Raw genomic sequence first — 15,976 nt, forward strand, 5'->3', positions numbered from 1 at the left:
GGAAATCTAAAATGTAGATCTAAGTAATAACAGAGTTGATTCATAGACAGTTCGAACCTACGTAATTGAGTCGGGCTATATCAATCTTAGCGGACATAACTTAAATTAACTTGACATAGCCCGCTGCCCGATCATGCAAATAAGAGGTCCTTTAATTAGCCCATGAATCAATTTTCTGATTCACATGGTATATAGATTGTCAGTAAGTATATAATTAAAAGTTATATTATAGAATCTACTTATATTATATTTTGTCTGTCTATATTTAATAATAATTAATTTACAAAACCATTGATAAATCATGATAATTATACTGTTGAGTTAGATGAATGAAATTCATCTAAACACTAAAGAATTACTTAATAAGGAATAAAACATTATCCTATTCTTTACAAAAATAATTCATATCCAAATTCCCAACAAAGATGTTTTTCATATCATTCATGTCATATCCGATATCCATGATCATGTGTAACAAAAATCACTACAACTACGTGTAATATTTTCTTTAAGAAAATAATATTAATAATAATCAAATATTTTTGTCCTTTGTACCTACCTAGTACCTACCAAATTAGTAACTAACGTCTTATGTTATGAATTTAAGTCATAATTTAATGATTAAAATAATTTCAATGTAAGTATAAAAAATGTCAAAGTATTAAATTATTTATCTTCATAGAATAATGTGTAACTATCGAGTGCTTAAAATGTCTAGTCAAAATCTAATAAAATACTATAATGACCAAAACTGTATTTTCATTCCCCCAAAAACATATTGAATGTAAATATTAAAATAAAGAGTAAAACGCAACGCCTATTTACTATGGTTTAGAGGCCGTCAACGCAATTACAAATCTTCTGATGTCCATCTCCATGGGCGACGGTAGTTGCTTTCCATCAGGTGAGCCGTTTGCTTGTTTGCCCCCTTATTTTATTTAAAAAAATATAATTCAATGCAATATTAATGCTTCTATACATATCTCGTAGTTATGTATAACAATGCAGCCTAACTAAAAACAATTTGATGATTTTTGTTTGAGATTGAGGATGAACGCTTCAAAAACTAAAATAATGTACAACTAATGCTAGTAACCCTCAAAATGCAATAAGTAGAGTTCACAGCTGCACCTTGCTAATGAGAGTGGATAAGTACAAATACTTGGGATCCTTTTTTTTTTTCGTTTTCGTTGGGGGAAACGTTTACGCATCCCCGAGGTCTGCGGAGGACCACCAGGGCGGACGGAAGACGCACCCGGGACTACTTACTAAAACCCTAACGGAGTTCCTGCTCCTGAAGGTGGGACTACGGGAAACGCGTGATACACGACCGCAGAAATACTTGGGATCCTGAGTAACGGAAAGCTGAGAACGGGAGACTGAGATCCGTGCCCGTTAGTCTGGTTCACAAGTGCCATTTTCCTCAAAACCTGATCTCCAGCACCGAAAATTATAATTTTGGGCTCATTCGATCCGGAATACCATCTAGAACATTCTGTAAAAATTCCAAGAGCGGCTGAAAAAAATGCAAAATTTATAAACAATAAAGTAAACAAAAAGAAGGGTTTGTTTTTTTAATATTTAAGATAATAAAAACGCGTAGTTCGGGTTGTTGTTCATTTTGACGAGCTCATTTAATGGTTTCAAGGATAACGGTGTTTACACTAAACATCTTGTATATTATGGAAATATTGAGGGCAACATTCATGAAAATGAACAAAATATTCACAAGCCGCCTTCTCTCTTTTGAGTTACGAAAAAGGTGCTCAAGTGTTATGTTTGGCCGCAAGTCCTATATGGTTGTGAAGCTTGGACTATGAAAGAAGACCTTAGGAAGAAATTGGAAGCATTTGAGATGTGGACTTACCGGCAAATGTTGCGGATAAAATGGACGGACAAAGTTACAAACGCTGAAGTATTCAAACGTATGCTTAAAAAGTGGAACTTCTTCGTACCATCAAGCAAAGAAATGTCGCGTATCTGGGCCACATCTTCAGAAGCAAGCAGTACAGGCTTCTACAAACCATAATGATGGGTAAAATAGCCGGGAAACGCAAACCATCTTGGCTGAGGAATATCCGAGAATGGACAGGGATTAAGTCTGTGGAAGAACTCGCATAAGGAAAAGTTTGACAAACCTTCAGTGATTGGACAGGCACTAGAAGAAGAACTTAAAACACACTTGAACTAAAAATACATTTACATATTACAAACGGAAATTCGATTCGTAATGTACTACTTAAAATCTCATAAGAATAATTATTATCGTTGTTACTAAAAATAAGTAGAGTGAAAATTATAGTACGAGCTTTAAAATACACGTTACGTAGCTGAAGAATATAAAACAAGAAATTTTGAGACCATATTATATTCATGCTTATTAAAAAAAATGCGGAAGTGTAAAAATACACACTATGCGGAAGTCTATCTGTCTGTTACCTCTTCACGCCTTAACTGCTAAACTGATTTTGATGAAATTTGGTATGAAGATAATGTTTTAAGTACCGAGAAAGCACATAGGATACTTTTTATTCCGGAAAAATGTACGATTCAGGTGCTATAAACGCGGAATTGCGGGCATCGACTAGTGAGCTATATTATTCTATTTACACTGAAATAGCTATACCACTATAGGTATTTATACAGTGTGTAACAAAAATAAGTGATAATACTTTAGGGTGTGTACGTGTTCCTTGTAGAGAGTTCACTGTCAAAAAAAGACGTGTTGCACTCCGGGAGTGCCGGCAGATGTGAAAACTTGATTATTAACGTTGTGCATTATTTTTTTTAACCCATTTTTTATGAAAATTGATTTTTAAAAAAACTAATTTTTTCATTAATCGAAACCCTTACAATTGATTAAATTTTTAACCCTTTTTTATGAAAATCGATTTTTAAAAAATCTTTTTTTATTTAATCGAGACCCTTACAATTTTTTTTAACCCATTTTTTATGAAAATCGATTTTTAAAAAATCGATTTTTTTAATTAATTGAAACCCTTACAATCGATTTAATTTTTAACCCATTTTTTATGAAAATCGATTTTAAATAATCGATTTCGATGTTACAACACTACTCTCCAACCGTCTTATGGTTTTTCGATCAGCACGAGAATCTAACGCGAGTTTCACAGTTTTTCCAATCCCACAAAAGTGCTCAACGCCGCTAAAGAAGTTTTCACTTAAAAAATTTGGTCTTTCAGCGCTGCTACTTTCACAGTGAACTCTCTAAAAGGAACACGTACACACCCTAAAGTATTATCACTTATTTTTGTTACAGCCTGTATACAATCCTCAGTGAGTACGTGTTAGTTATACAACAGAGCAGAATCAGTATTAGTAAAATGACAAGTGTCTTGTTTTACTAGCTTTAACTTGTTTTAGACTAAAATAGCTTTCAATTTAATAAAAGTATTATGTGAGTTGCATAAATGCTATAAACATGATATAATAGTTTAACAAAGCGTAATTTATGATGAAAGAGAAAAACAAAAATATAACAATGTTCCGAGTTATAACATGCCTCCAGTTAGCAACGGGTATAAATTGAACACAATATTCGGATTAGTCTAACGGTAACATACATAGCTTTTGATTGCCAACATAATATGAAGAAATCAAACTATCAATATAATTTATTGTCGATATAAATTTTATACTAAATTAGAAACGTTAATTCTTAACAAAGAATTGTTTTTATATAAGTTGTGTAAAAAATATGTTATTTTTATAGCACGGTTGGTAAATTATTATTATCCATTTTTCTTATTTTCCTGTTCTGAGGTCTCAAAGTATATCCGTACTTACCAAATTTCAACAAAATGGGTAACAGTAAACAGACAGACAGACTGTTATTAGGTGGCACGAATTTTTGTTTAAGTTGGATTGTCAAAACTCTTTACCGCTTTTATTGCTTTTATTCGGTGATAACTGATAAGTGAAAAAGTCAGCATTAAAACCATATACAGCCTGACTGGTGAGACAATATTATGTTCAATACTCGAGGACGTGATATTTGGCTATTATATTAGTTGAAAAAAATAATATAAAAAATAATATCAATTGTTCACTGAGTAAATGTAGCTTAAAGTTAAATAATTATTTACCCAACGCATGGACACCGCGTGTGGAAGGGGTAGCGCGCGGCGCGGGGCGCGAGCCGCGCCGGCCGCATAGTAATAGTGCGTAGTAACCATGATTCATTTATTTAAAGGGTAATTTGGTCAAAAATTAAGTACCTAATTTTATTACATAATTATAATGAGAATCGAGTACCGAGTACTCTCCTTATAATCATGTCTCACCAGTCATGCTGTAGTTAATATACCTAGCGGTATATTAATCAAGAGCAACAATCTCGAGCTGTCAAACGAAACCGAAATTAATTTTCATCTGCGTATAAAAATATGTGTACGTTTTTGTCAACGTGCCGATAAGTGCCGATTGGACGTCAAAAAAAGAGTTCTGCTGCCATGTATCACACGTCTCTTTTTACCACGCAGTGTTAATGATAGTGACATCTCGCTTGCTCAGGCCTTTGTTTCTCTATTCCGCTAGGTATATTAACTTTAATATGATTATAACATTAGCTTTTATCGCGGCCTTTGAACGCGGCGACCGAATCTGGAAATTCCATAACGAGAAAACCCTAACACTACTCCAGGTGCGGCGTGCCACACGCGACACAAACACCGTGCCTACACGGCACGGTGTTTGTGTGTGTGCGACTAGACGTATGCGAATTATAATTGCATAAGTTGTTAAAAAATGCTATGCAATAACTTTACCGCGGCAGTCCCCGAGTGCCACACGTATTTTTTATTATAAGTAATATAAATTATTATGATCCACATTCATACAGTGTAGGAATGTGAAAGAATGCACTAGAAGGTGTTATTATTAAGTATGTTATGTAAAACACTATGTAGCGGTTTTACAATCACATTGAGGAAATTTCCATTGTAGTGACTGTTCTAAATTATTATGTCTTACGTACCTGTTTGCTGAGATTTTTTGCAGTGGCGGCTTTAGTAACCAGCGCCCTGGGCGAGATTTATTCGGCGCCTCCCAACTGCAATTATTCAAATACACACCACAAAGAAATTAGCCAAGTGCGAGTCACCTCTTTTTATCCGGCACCCTAGGCGGTTGTCCAGCTGCGCCCACCCTAAAGCCGTAGCTGCTTTGATTTTTTGATAGAAGTTTATATAGGTATTCAACGACGTTGTTGATTGGTGAATGTTTTAGCACTAGACTCTGGTCCGCGGACCCCTGGGGGTCTGCGAGTATATGTATTGGGGTTTGCGGTGTCTTCTCTGGACCAAACATAAGCCGATTTTTTGCTGTTTATTTTATTAAGGTATACCGTGAGAACTGTGCTTGCCTTTCTAGGGGTCCGTGGCTAAAAAAGGTTGAGAAACACTGCTCTAGAGGATAGATAAACTATAACGGTCTTACCACAACAAACTAAACAACTGTAATTGAACAGTTGTTTTGAGACCATTTTGTGCTTAATTTTTCTCTAATCAACTGGTCAACAAGTGTTTAAATCTTTTGTAGTAAAACCATTAGTGTTAAAAACCCCAGAAACCAAATAGACAACACACAACTTGGAAACATGGATTAAAAAGTACGTTTTTGAAATGACACTACAGCGAGTATCAGGCTGATGCTAAAGGCCTCTTTGCGTTGATCTGACAATTATAATAATCGCTTTATTTCGACCTGCATCATTGATCTGCGTAGAGAAGCTCCATATTACTTACTGTCTATCATCGACTGTTACTGTACAGCTGTTCTTCGCGATCATGGCAGCAATTTTACGTGGGAGAGCCATGCTTCGGCACGAATGGGCCGGCTCGACCGGAGAAATACCACGTTCTCACAGAAAACCGGCGTGAAACAGCGTTTGCGCTGTGTTTCGCCGAGTGGCTGAGTTTACCGGAGGCCCAATCCCCTACCCAATTCCCTTCCCTACCCTCCCCAATTCCCTTCCCTTCCCATCCCTACCCTCCCCTATTACCCTATTCCCACTTAAAAGGCCGGCAACGCACCTGCAGCTCTTCTGATACTGCGAGTGTCTATGGGCGACGGAAGTTGCTTACCATCAGGTGACCCGTTTGCTCGTTTGCCCCCTTATTTCATAAAAAAAATGGTAATCCGTCCAACGTGACGATCCCTAGAAGTGTATCCAATATCCATATCCATACTAATATTATAAATTGGGAAATTGTGTCTGTCTGTTTGTTACCTATTGACACCCAAACCGCTGAACCGATTTTGCTGGGTATGGGGATACCGTGAGTCCCGAGAAAGGACAAATGTCCTGCGCAATAAACGAATTTTGGCGCAACGGAGTTGCGGGCGTCAAGTAGTGAAAATATATTGCGGCAATAAACTTCGCGGTCCGATTGTAATGTTATGACAAAAACGATGATTTATTGTTAATTAATTTTTCCTTTCGAAGATGTATACTGGTTTGGCCGAGTGAAATGACCGACCTCGGCGTTGAATTTATGAAGTAACGTATAACGCTCGGACCGACGGAGATACCTAAAGTATGGCCGAGGAATGTCGAAGAACGACCTCCACTATCCGGTTGACTTTATTTCGAGCCAGCGCACACTGTAGACAATTAAATCGAGACAGCGGTTGGACTGTATTATGTCTGTTTTAATACATTCATATCCGATACCAATGTTAAAATGCGAAAAGCTATCTTGTTACTTCTTTGATCTTTCACACTTGAATCCCGGAACTGACTTAGGTGGAATTCGGTATGGATGTGTAAGTACGGGAAAATTTCTCGGAGCCACCGCAATAAACCCACTCATAGAAGTATTGTGAGAAGGGAAGGCGCAAGAATTAGTGTATTGACTGACCGAAGCGTAGAATGTTTATGTCCAAGATAGGTAAAGTTTTGTTGAGGAAAACAGGAGTTTCGAGATCAAATAAAATATTTTAAAGAAGATTAAGAATATTTTGTCACAACGTAAAAGTAAGCTTGTCTTTTTTAATGAAATAAGGGGGCAAACGAGCAAACGGGTCACCTGATGGAAAGCAACTTCCGTCGCCCATGGACACTCGCAGCATCAGAAGAGCTGCAGGTGCGTTGCCGGCCTTTTAAGAGGGAATAAGGTAATAGGGGAGGGTAGGGATGGAAAGGGAAGGGAATAGGGGAGGGGATTAGGCCTCCGGTAAACTCACTCACTTGGCGAAACACAGCGCAAGCGCTGTTTTACGCCGGTTTTCTGTTTTCTAGAATCTAGAAGTGCAATTTTACGATAATATTACGATCGCCGCGCTACAGAAAACCGACATATTATTTGAATGTTAGCTTAAATATATTTGGCTTACAAACTGGCTTTTCCCTGCCTTTATAGAATTAAGTGGCTCGTACAATGTACTATCAGAGAAGTTAATTCCTAGGCAGATGGGGGACCTACGTAGTTTGGTCGCGTTAAGTCAAACTCATCCGACCGATCACATCTAACTTTGAATTGACATAAGTCGACCAAATGAGGTAGGTCCGTCAACTGCCTAGGAATCAATTTCCTCGATGGTACAACAGACAATAATCAAGATTGAAGTACTTAATGTGTTTTAAAAAATATAATTTGAATCAAACTGTTATTGCATAAAACTGTCTTCACAAAAGCAATTATCGTTAATATACACCTGACTATTTATAACAACAAAAGCTTTGTAGGTGAAAATGTGCGTTGGGTCTACAATAATTTAATTCTGGGAATGCCAAAATCAAGATATAAATAATTTCCAATAATACGAAATGGCTTTCTCTCCAAGTAGATTTAATGATAATGTTACGTAAACGGTTATATACCTTACCTTCGTTTACGATTTTTATGGGAGAGGTGCATACAGGTTCTTAACTCTTTGGTGTTCCGAGTCTTGCGGCATTGAAACTCAGTAATGACTATTATTAATTAAATAATTAAGAATTTTACAATGAGATATTTACTAGGTGCAACTAAAATGTGACTAAGTTTAGACTATGCACTATGTATTGTGTTAGAGTTGATTTATACCGCAACGCGACGCGTAGATGCATGATGATTTGACAGATTCGCAAGACGTGTCGCGCATTTGAAATCTGTCAAATCCATACAAATTTATGACACGCCGCGCCTCACCTCGCCTCGTCGCGTTGCGGTCTGAAGTGACCCTTACAAAGATTTTTTTAATCTGCAATACTTAACTGCAGACTAAAAACTTATTTTAGTACTTATGTCAAACAGTGTTTAAATATTTACCTTTTAGTGGGTGCCTCAAATAAAGATATACCTTTTATTCAGCTATCTATGTGGTTGTGAGGTTTAAAATGAAAAATGTGACATTAAAAATATATCCGGAAGTTATCACGTAGAAGCCAATAGAGTGAAGCGAAAGTGGAATGCCAGGACTCAAGCGGCATTGCTCCATGTACGCAACTACAAAACGAAACCAGGGGATTTTAGATGACTGCTCCAACTGTGATAACATCTGGAATTATAAGTAATACTAGCTATTTGACTACTAGGTATTCGATAAAACACGAATAAAATGTTATTTTCTTAAAATGATTCCTAGCTAGATCGATTTATCGCCCCCGAAATCCCCTATATACTAAATTTCATGAAAATCGTTGGAGCCGATTGCGAGATTCCAATTATATATATATATACAAGAATTGCCCGTTTAAAGATATAAGATAATGTAAAAAACTAAATACTTACCAAAATTAAAAAGTGACCTAATATGGAACCGAACATACCAAAACCTATATATATATATATATATATATAAAAATGGATTTTCAAATGTCGCGCTAAAACTCGAAAACGGCTGGACGGATTGGGCTGATTTTAGCCTTAAAATATTCGTAGAAGTCCAGGGAAGGTTTTAAAGTAACACAAAGTTCACCGGGACAGCTAGTAATGTTATAATTTTTAACGGGTTTTGGTTTTCTGATAACTGCATATCTGTTGTTACTTGTAAATATTATACGGTAACAGCGATAATGAAAACCCTTTGATATGATTTCAGGAATAAGACATGCTATATCTTGAACCCGCAACGAATTTCAACAAGCTTCCCAAACAAAGCAGGAGGATCAGAAAATTTCAATGACCATAAGTCAGAAATTAAAAGTTTAGATATGCTTAATGCTTAAATAAAAATGAAATTAGGTCTTCTTCTGAGTTAAATGAATAAAATTATTTGTGTTATAAAGTTTTTAATATAATAAGAATAATGTTCCCAGATTTTCAATAATACTAAAACTTGAAAAAACTTTAAAGGTCTGATAAACGAGGAGCTCAAGTATCTGAAATAATCTAGAAACTCGAGCTGCATTACCCTTTTATAGTGGAACATATTTACAGGTCGATACAAAAATAACTTCAACCAATATGGTGATAAAAAAATTAAAAAAGAATGGTACTGGAAGTTATAGCAAAAAGTCAACTCGTGCGCATATGAAGGCGACCAAGGTGGCAACTGGCAAGTTTCTTTCTGCACGGCGGAAACGTCTTATAATGCAATTAATTGCCACAGCGTAATGGTTCCACTCACGAAGACCCAAGGCTTGTTATCGAGTATCACGTCGGCGAGCCACTTGACGGGTTGCGTGGAGAAGGCTCTTCGATTTAGCTCGGTCGTTATTTAAGAAACCACTTTAGCCAGTCAGTCTGCGGCTGTCACCTGTAGATGACGCACGCGCGTGCGCAGTGACCTCATTGGCCAATTTGAATTTTATTACGAGCGTTAAAGAACCAACCTGACCAATTGCGTTCGACTTGTCGCTTTGATTTCTTTTTCACGACTTACAAGTGTGTTCCGTTATTGTGTTTGTGACATTGAAAACTGCTGTGATAGTTTTTTTTTTATTTATCTTATAAATATTGGAATGTCTTAACACTTTTAAGGTAAGTTTTCACATCTAAGTACTAATTATTTGTTGATAATTTTATTTATAGAAAGTAATTTGTTTACTTTCATTTTACGCTGAATTCAAAGTTGTCAAAGATGTCATTTATTGTCGCCCAGTGCACTGTCCAGTATTCGTTTTTATTTTCTTTTGATGATATCATCCTCAAAAGCCGGTTCACTTATATTGGCTCCGTATGCATCTTCATTAATTTTTTGTTCTTGCATTCATTGAAAATTATTATGGAAAGTTGTTGGGGTTCTTTTTTAGTTACAAGTTTTTTTGTAGATAAAAAAATATCCACATTTATATTATTGTAAATAACTTCATCAATCATCATTATATTTTAGCTGTATCGAAAATTTACAACTAGTTTTAATAAATAACATGTTGAAGACAAAAATATTATTGACATTTAAAAATAGGTGTCTACCCTCAAATTTAATTTAAAGCTTTAAATGAATCATCTTCAAATATTCGTCGAAGATCCGGTTTGCATCAACGCCACTTGACAAGGATGTAAGGTTTTTCGAAGATAAGGTCATAATATGTTTATCATAAATAATTATTACACCATTGCTTTGTGTACTGATAAAATAGCTACAGGTACAATAAATTAATCATCATCATATTTTTTTTAGAAATGGTAAAATGTACTGCTCAAATCCAAATACCATCAGTACTATAGTACATAATATTATGAATAGTTGAATAGTGTATGACATAGTGTCTATAAGTACATGGATAGTACATGGATTTTAACAAAAGATGGGTTTTAATACAAAAATTCTGCTTTACTTGCCTATCGTTGCATTAATGCTCGCCAACTTACTTTTTTTTTATTATGAAATACGGGGGCAAACGAGCAAACGGGTCACCTGATGGAAAGCAACTTCCGTCGCTCATGGACACTCGCAGCATCAGAAGAGCTGCAGGTGCGTTGCCGGCCTTTTAAGAGGGAATAGGGTAATAGCGGAGGGTAGGGATGGGAAGGGAAGGGAATAGGGGAGGGTAGGGAAGGGAATAGGGTAGGGGATTGGGCCTCCGGTAAACTCACTCACTCGGCGAAAAACAGCGTAAGCGCTGTTTCACGCCGGTTTTCAACTTTCGAGATAGGCTAGAATATAAGCAAGAAAAAAACGTATAATTTGTAAAAAAAAAGTATGTATGTGTATTGTTTATAAATAATATAGATTGAGAAGACAAAGAAGCCCAACATTGAAGTTTCTTAAAAAAACTGCTGTTTAAACCAGTTTAGCTAATGGTTATTTAAATAAAAAGTCATGACATATCCATTTATTATCTTCTATGGGCATTCTTACCTTCGTTTTACTTATAACTTGAACAGGATTATTTTAGATTTTTTCACCTGCACTACTTTAGCAATAAACTAAGAATTTGCTAAGCGGCTAAGTAAAGGATGGCCATAGTTTGCATTCCGAATTTTTTTAAATTAAAATGTTTATTTAAAGTTTTGCTTATACTAGAGATCGCCCAATGGTCGAAATTCGACCTTAGTTTCAACAACATTAATTAGAACTACTACCTATATTTTGTAAAAAAATATTGACTTTATCATATTTTTTACAACTCTTGTCTCTGGGACTCAGCTTTTTCAGACTGGTCGTGTAAGCATTGTCTAATAGTATCTAAGATTCAATAAAAAAAACTATTATCCATTTTTAATTTGTCACCTTGTTGTCAGCAGACTTCAACCATAAATAAAAGAGTATAATTCGTATGTATAGGCTTGTCACTCAAAAATCTGTCATTTTTCCTAGTGTGTGTGTTGTAGTATGTTTAATGTTTTATTTGTTAAAAAAATGTATGATAAAAGCATAATTTCAAAGTAATATTTATAGCTCGATGCACTCCTTCACCATATAAACTACAACTGTGCAAAATTTCATTCACCTACGTTTCCCCACTTTTCATCAAAAGGGATACAAAGTTTTTGGCTCACGTATTAATATATAGATGTTATGAGTTATGACGTCTGATGACTTTCTTCAACAAACAGAAATTCAGAAATGCAAATGGCCTAAGGTTTACAAACCTGGGGTAGGTTTGTAAACCTTAGCCAATTTTTTTTGGTGGTCACATGGGTTGAGGAAGGATATGTTTTTTGTGAGATAAACCTCCCCGTACTACTTCCACCCCCGGAAAATTTAGGAGAAATTCGCATTTGAAATTTTCGTAATCATGAGATAAACTGAGCTTATGTTTTCTGGTGTTTACGTGTTACTTACTTACTAACTTTAGTGTTTTCAAGGCATCGTAAGCAGAGTTGGGCATAATTGAAATACTGGTTAATCTAATTATCAATCTAATTGCAAAGTAATTAGAATACATTTTATTCTAATTACATTGTAATTCAAATATTTTCAAATTTAAATATAGAAATACACAAAGCAATTGATTCCTATGTAATCCAATTTCAAAGAAATCTAATTAATTTGAAATTAAGTCCTTTTGTAATTGAATACTTTGGTTTCGACTAATTACTCTAATATTATTACAGTGTCAACTGTCAGGAGTTAAAAACAGAGTACTGTATCTACTATCTAGAGGTTATTTTTTTTACGTCCGTGCTAGAGGTATTATTTTTAGGGAATTACTGTAGGTATAGGTAAATAAAGCATTAAATATGCCCATCAGATCGATACAAGAAGTGGAAAATGTAAATAATAATTTATAATATCATACAAATAAGTAATACAACATGAAGTATGACATTCTCTAAGAAAAATAAAAACATTTACTTTACCAAGAAAAAGCCTTTTCTTTCTGTGGTTTAGGCGTGAAGAGGTCAGACAGATAGAACGACAGACAGACACACTTTCGTATTTATAATTTATACCTAATAAGTAAGTATAATTAAATACTTTAAGTATAGATTTTAAAACTTGGGACATAAAAGTAATAGCCAGTTTTGTTTGAAATTTTGAGGTTATGTACCTACCTACAGCTATGATATTATTACTTATACTTACTTACTTACCTAATTATATTATATACTCATTACAATATTATTAAAAAAAAACATTATTGACCTACAGTGTGTATCAGTACTTATAGTTTTCGTAAAAACGTAAATAATTAATGTTTTAAAAATAATTAAGTATATTCATAAATTCAACGTACCTACTTTATATATTTTTACCGTTCTACATAATAACAGTCCGAAGATAATTTGAGATGAGGATGGTATCCACTCAGTGGGATGAACTTGGACATACCTTTAGGTTCAGTATAAAAGCATAGTGCAACAATTCAATACTTAATTATGAAGTTTAATAGTGGTAGTGCCAAGCTGCTAGACCTGCAGTCAAAATGGACAGCGGTAACCGGGGAAATACTACACTCCCATAAAAATAGTGTTAAATGACAGCTTCAGCTGTTGTGTTTTGTATGTTAAGTGACAGCTGAACACAAAATTTCCTCTTGGTCTGCAGGACACCATAATCCCTTTGTTTTTAGATCATACTCTTTAAGCTCGGCAAGGCATTCATAATAATTTTTGTAGACTACGGAGCTGCTTAAGCATTTCCTTACCTATAATCATATTATGCTGTTTTGTGCTTGTACGCTACGTTTGTAGATTACAAAAGGTTCGGGTGCAGGCATTAAGATATAAGTACTACATACACGGGTAATAAAACAACACTTTTTTTAAGAAAAATTTATCATAATTTATAACTTCATAATTATTCTTATTACAATTATATTTATCTAAGATAGGGGCAGGGGCAGGAGTACCCTCATGGCGAGCATAGCTTAGGTACCAAATGATGCTCATAAACATGTGAGCAGCATCCCACTGTTCTTAGGCCTACAATGCAATAGCTTTTGATAGCGACCTGACCATTCATGTTTCTTTCTGTTACAATAAATACAAAATAAGTTTTTCTTTCTGGAAAAACTTATTTTGTTGGCAGTTAAAAGGCAGGACTTTTTTTAGCTTAAAGCACAACAACACAACACAGGCACAGGCAACTCGAGGCACAACATTTTGCTCAGGATTCATGCATTCTTGAAAAACGCAATGTCCTGGTGTTTCAGCTGCTCTTTTTATATTGAACAACACTATATTTTGTTGGGATCTTTCATCAGCTTCTGGAATATCTGACCTTATGTCTCGAGATTGGTTCCAACAAACTCCAGAAACTTCATTCAAAGATGACATCTGTAAATAAATCATTTGATGAGATGGACAGATATCAAAACAACAATAGTAAAAAACAAATTAAACACTGACATACGTTAATTTGATTATTAGATTAGAGTTTAAACTATATACCTCTTGTTGCTCCAGCAAACGAGTAATGTTTTCAGGATTCCACTCTAAGTCTGAAGTTGTGGTGTCCAGACTGGCCACATACAGTACACATTAAAGCTGATTCCATATATTCAGGTTGAAAGTCCTCAATTACTTGGACTATTCTGGTTTTTCATCTTGAGACCAAAGCTAAAATAAAAATATAATTAGAGAAAAGCTTGCCATGAATCCGGTATCACGCTGAGGAAATAAATTACTTTATTTCCTACTGCAATAATGAATTAAGAAACACTAGTGATGGTACTACATATAAATTTATTTTAATACCTTACTGGTCTCCACAACTCAGGGAATCCTAGTATGGAGATCAGTGATTGTGTAAGAATATCCTGTAAATTTTTTATGTGAAAATAAAGATTTGTTTGGTTGTTTGTTTACCTCTCGTGCTTGAATCCAAGAAGATACTATAGAAGCCACTCTTTGTTGTTCTTCATTTGTCCCTTCAATTAAAATTCTACATCGATTTGCTATTACTATGGATAATCCACATGATACAACACAGATATTATGATGGCCAACCGCTGCTGCTGCTGGACATATTTTCAGTAGATGCATGATACGCAAGTTGCCAGCATGCATGGCAAATATGATCAGTAGGTGTAATCTGGAAATAATGATAGTGATTAGAAGTATTGTTAATTATTCCATACTTTTTCCTTAATAATAGGTACTTTGCTAGATTAGTTTCATGGTTTAAAATGAAAGGAAAACATTTCAACACTTAAAATTTAATAAAAAGTTCATGGTTAGGCTAACACGTAAAATATATTATTTGAAGTAAACTACTTACATAATATCCAAGATATATCCACAGTCGATTAATATTCACAAGATCTTTACTCTCGTCGCATAAAGCAGGCCTTCTCAGTTCTCAATTTGAAAACAACAGAAAATAACTGACAAACACAAGTCACAACTCACAACTGCTACCCAAACAAATTAATAGGTACATGCTGCTACCGTTGATTGTGTTGGATGTTGATTATTAGTTTCATACAAAGATAATAATATTATAATAATTACTACCGCGGGTTTCATAATCTTTGGTTCAAGTTGAGATTAATGGATTAGGTACCTATTGAGATTTGAGATTTTCTAATGATTTTCTTCATCTGTCTTCTTCTTCTTCTTTATAAATGGCCTCTTTAACTGATTGCCATGACAAGAAAAAATATCGATGGAAAAAATTAGAACAAAATATAAGTACATTTATAATATGTACAATGTAATGTGATTTTATGTAATATATTCTTTTCATTATGAGATATAAGTAAATAAGAGTTTAATAATAATTCATAATAAACGTTTCTATAATAACTTTAGTATTTATTAAGTATTTTACTTATGGCAACATTAAAAAAATATAACATAAAATGATAGGTCTACTAGAATCTGATAGCAAAAAGTGAGAAAGTAAATTGAGTATTGACTCTAGCAATACCGGGGTTCTTATAGCGCCTGATTCTGTGTGTGAAACATGCAAATATAAAAAACTATCTAATGATCAAGGAAATTTTTTGATAATCTGCTGCTAAAAATCGCCATCAGATCCTGATAGATCTACATTATAAATACCTATTTAGATAAGTTTATCAAAATAGATAGTCTAATTGCCATAATAAAAATTCTGTTGTGTGTACTTACATAGTAAAAATTCTGTTGAAAAACAACAACAAAATTATGCTGTATGGATCCTGCCATTCACCTTT

The 15,976-nt window shown here is 34.6% G+C and overlaps 1 protein-coding gene and 1 long non-coding RNA gene across 3 annotated transcripts in view; one reads left to right on the forward strand and one right to left on the reverse strand.

Annotated features, from left to right (window-relative positions):
- Positions 1-9,697: 9,697 nt before the first annotated feature.
- Positions 9,698-15,976, forward strand: part of LOC121725858 (glutaredoxin domain-containing cysteine-rich protein CG31559-like) — a 72,839-nt gene continuing 66,560 nt past the window's right edge. The window contains exon 1 of the mRNA XM_042112997.1: positions 9,698-9,926. The gene's annotated coding sequence lies outside the window, so the exon portion shown is untranslated. The remainder of the gene's footprint in view (positions 9,927-15,976) is intronic.
- On the reverse strand, positions 13,851-15,481 carry LOC121725861. Of its 2 annotated transcripts, XR_006035451.1 has the most exons (4): positions 15,058-15,481; positions 14,646-14,871; positions 14,229-14,396; positions 13,851-14,114 (listed from the first exon to the last, which is right to left on the reverse strand). It is a non-coding gene; the product is annotated as an uncharacterized LOC121725861 (long non-coding RNA). The 2 variants fall into 2 exon arrangements; XR_006035452.1 differs by having other exon boundaries at positions 14,646-15,479.

Source organism: Aricia agestis, chromosome 4 (genome assembly GCF_905147365.1).
Source record: "Aricia agestis chromosome 4, ilAriAges1.1, whole genome shotgun sequence".
Taxonomy (NCBI): Eukaryota; Metazoa; Arthropoda; class Insecta; order Lepidoptera; family Lycaenidae; genus Aricia; species Aricia agestis.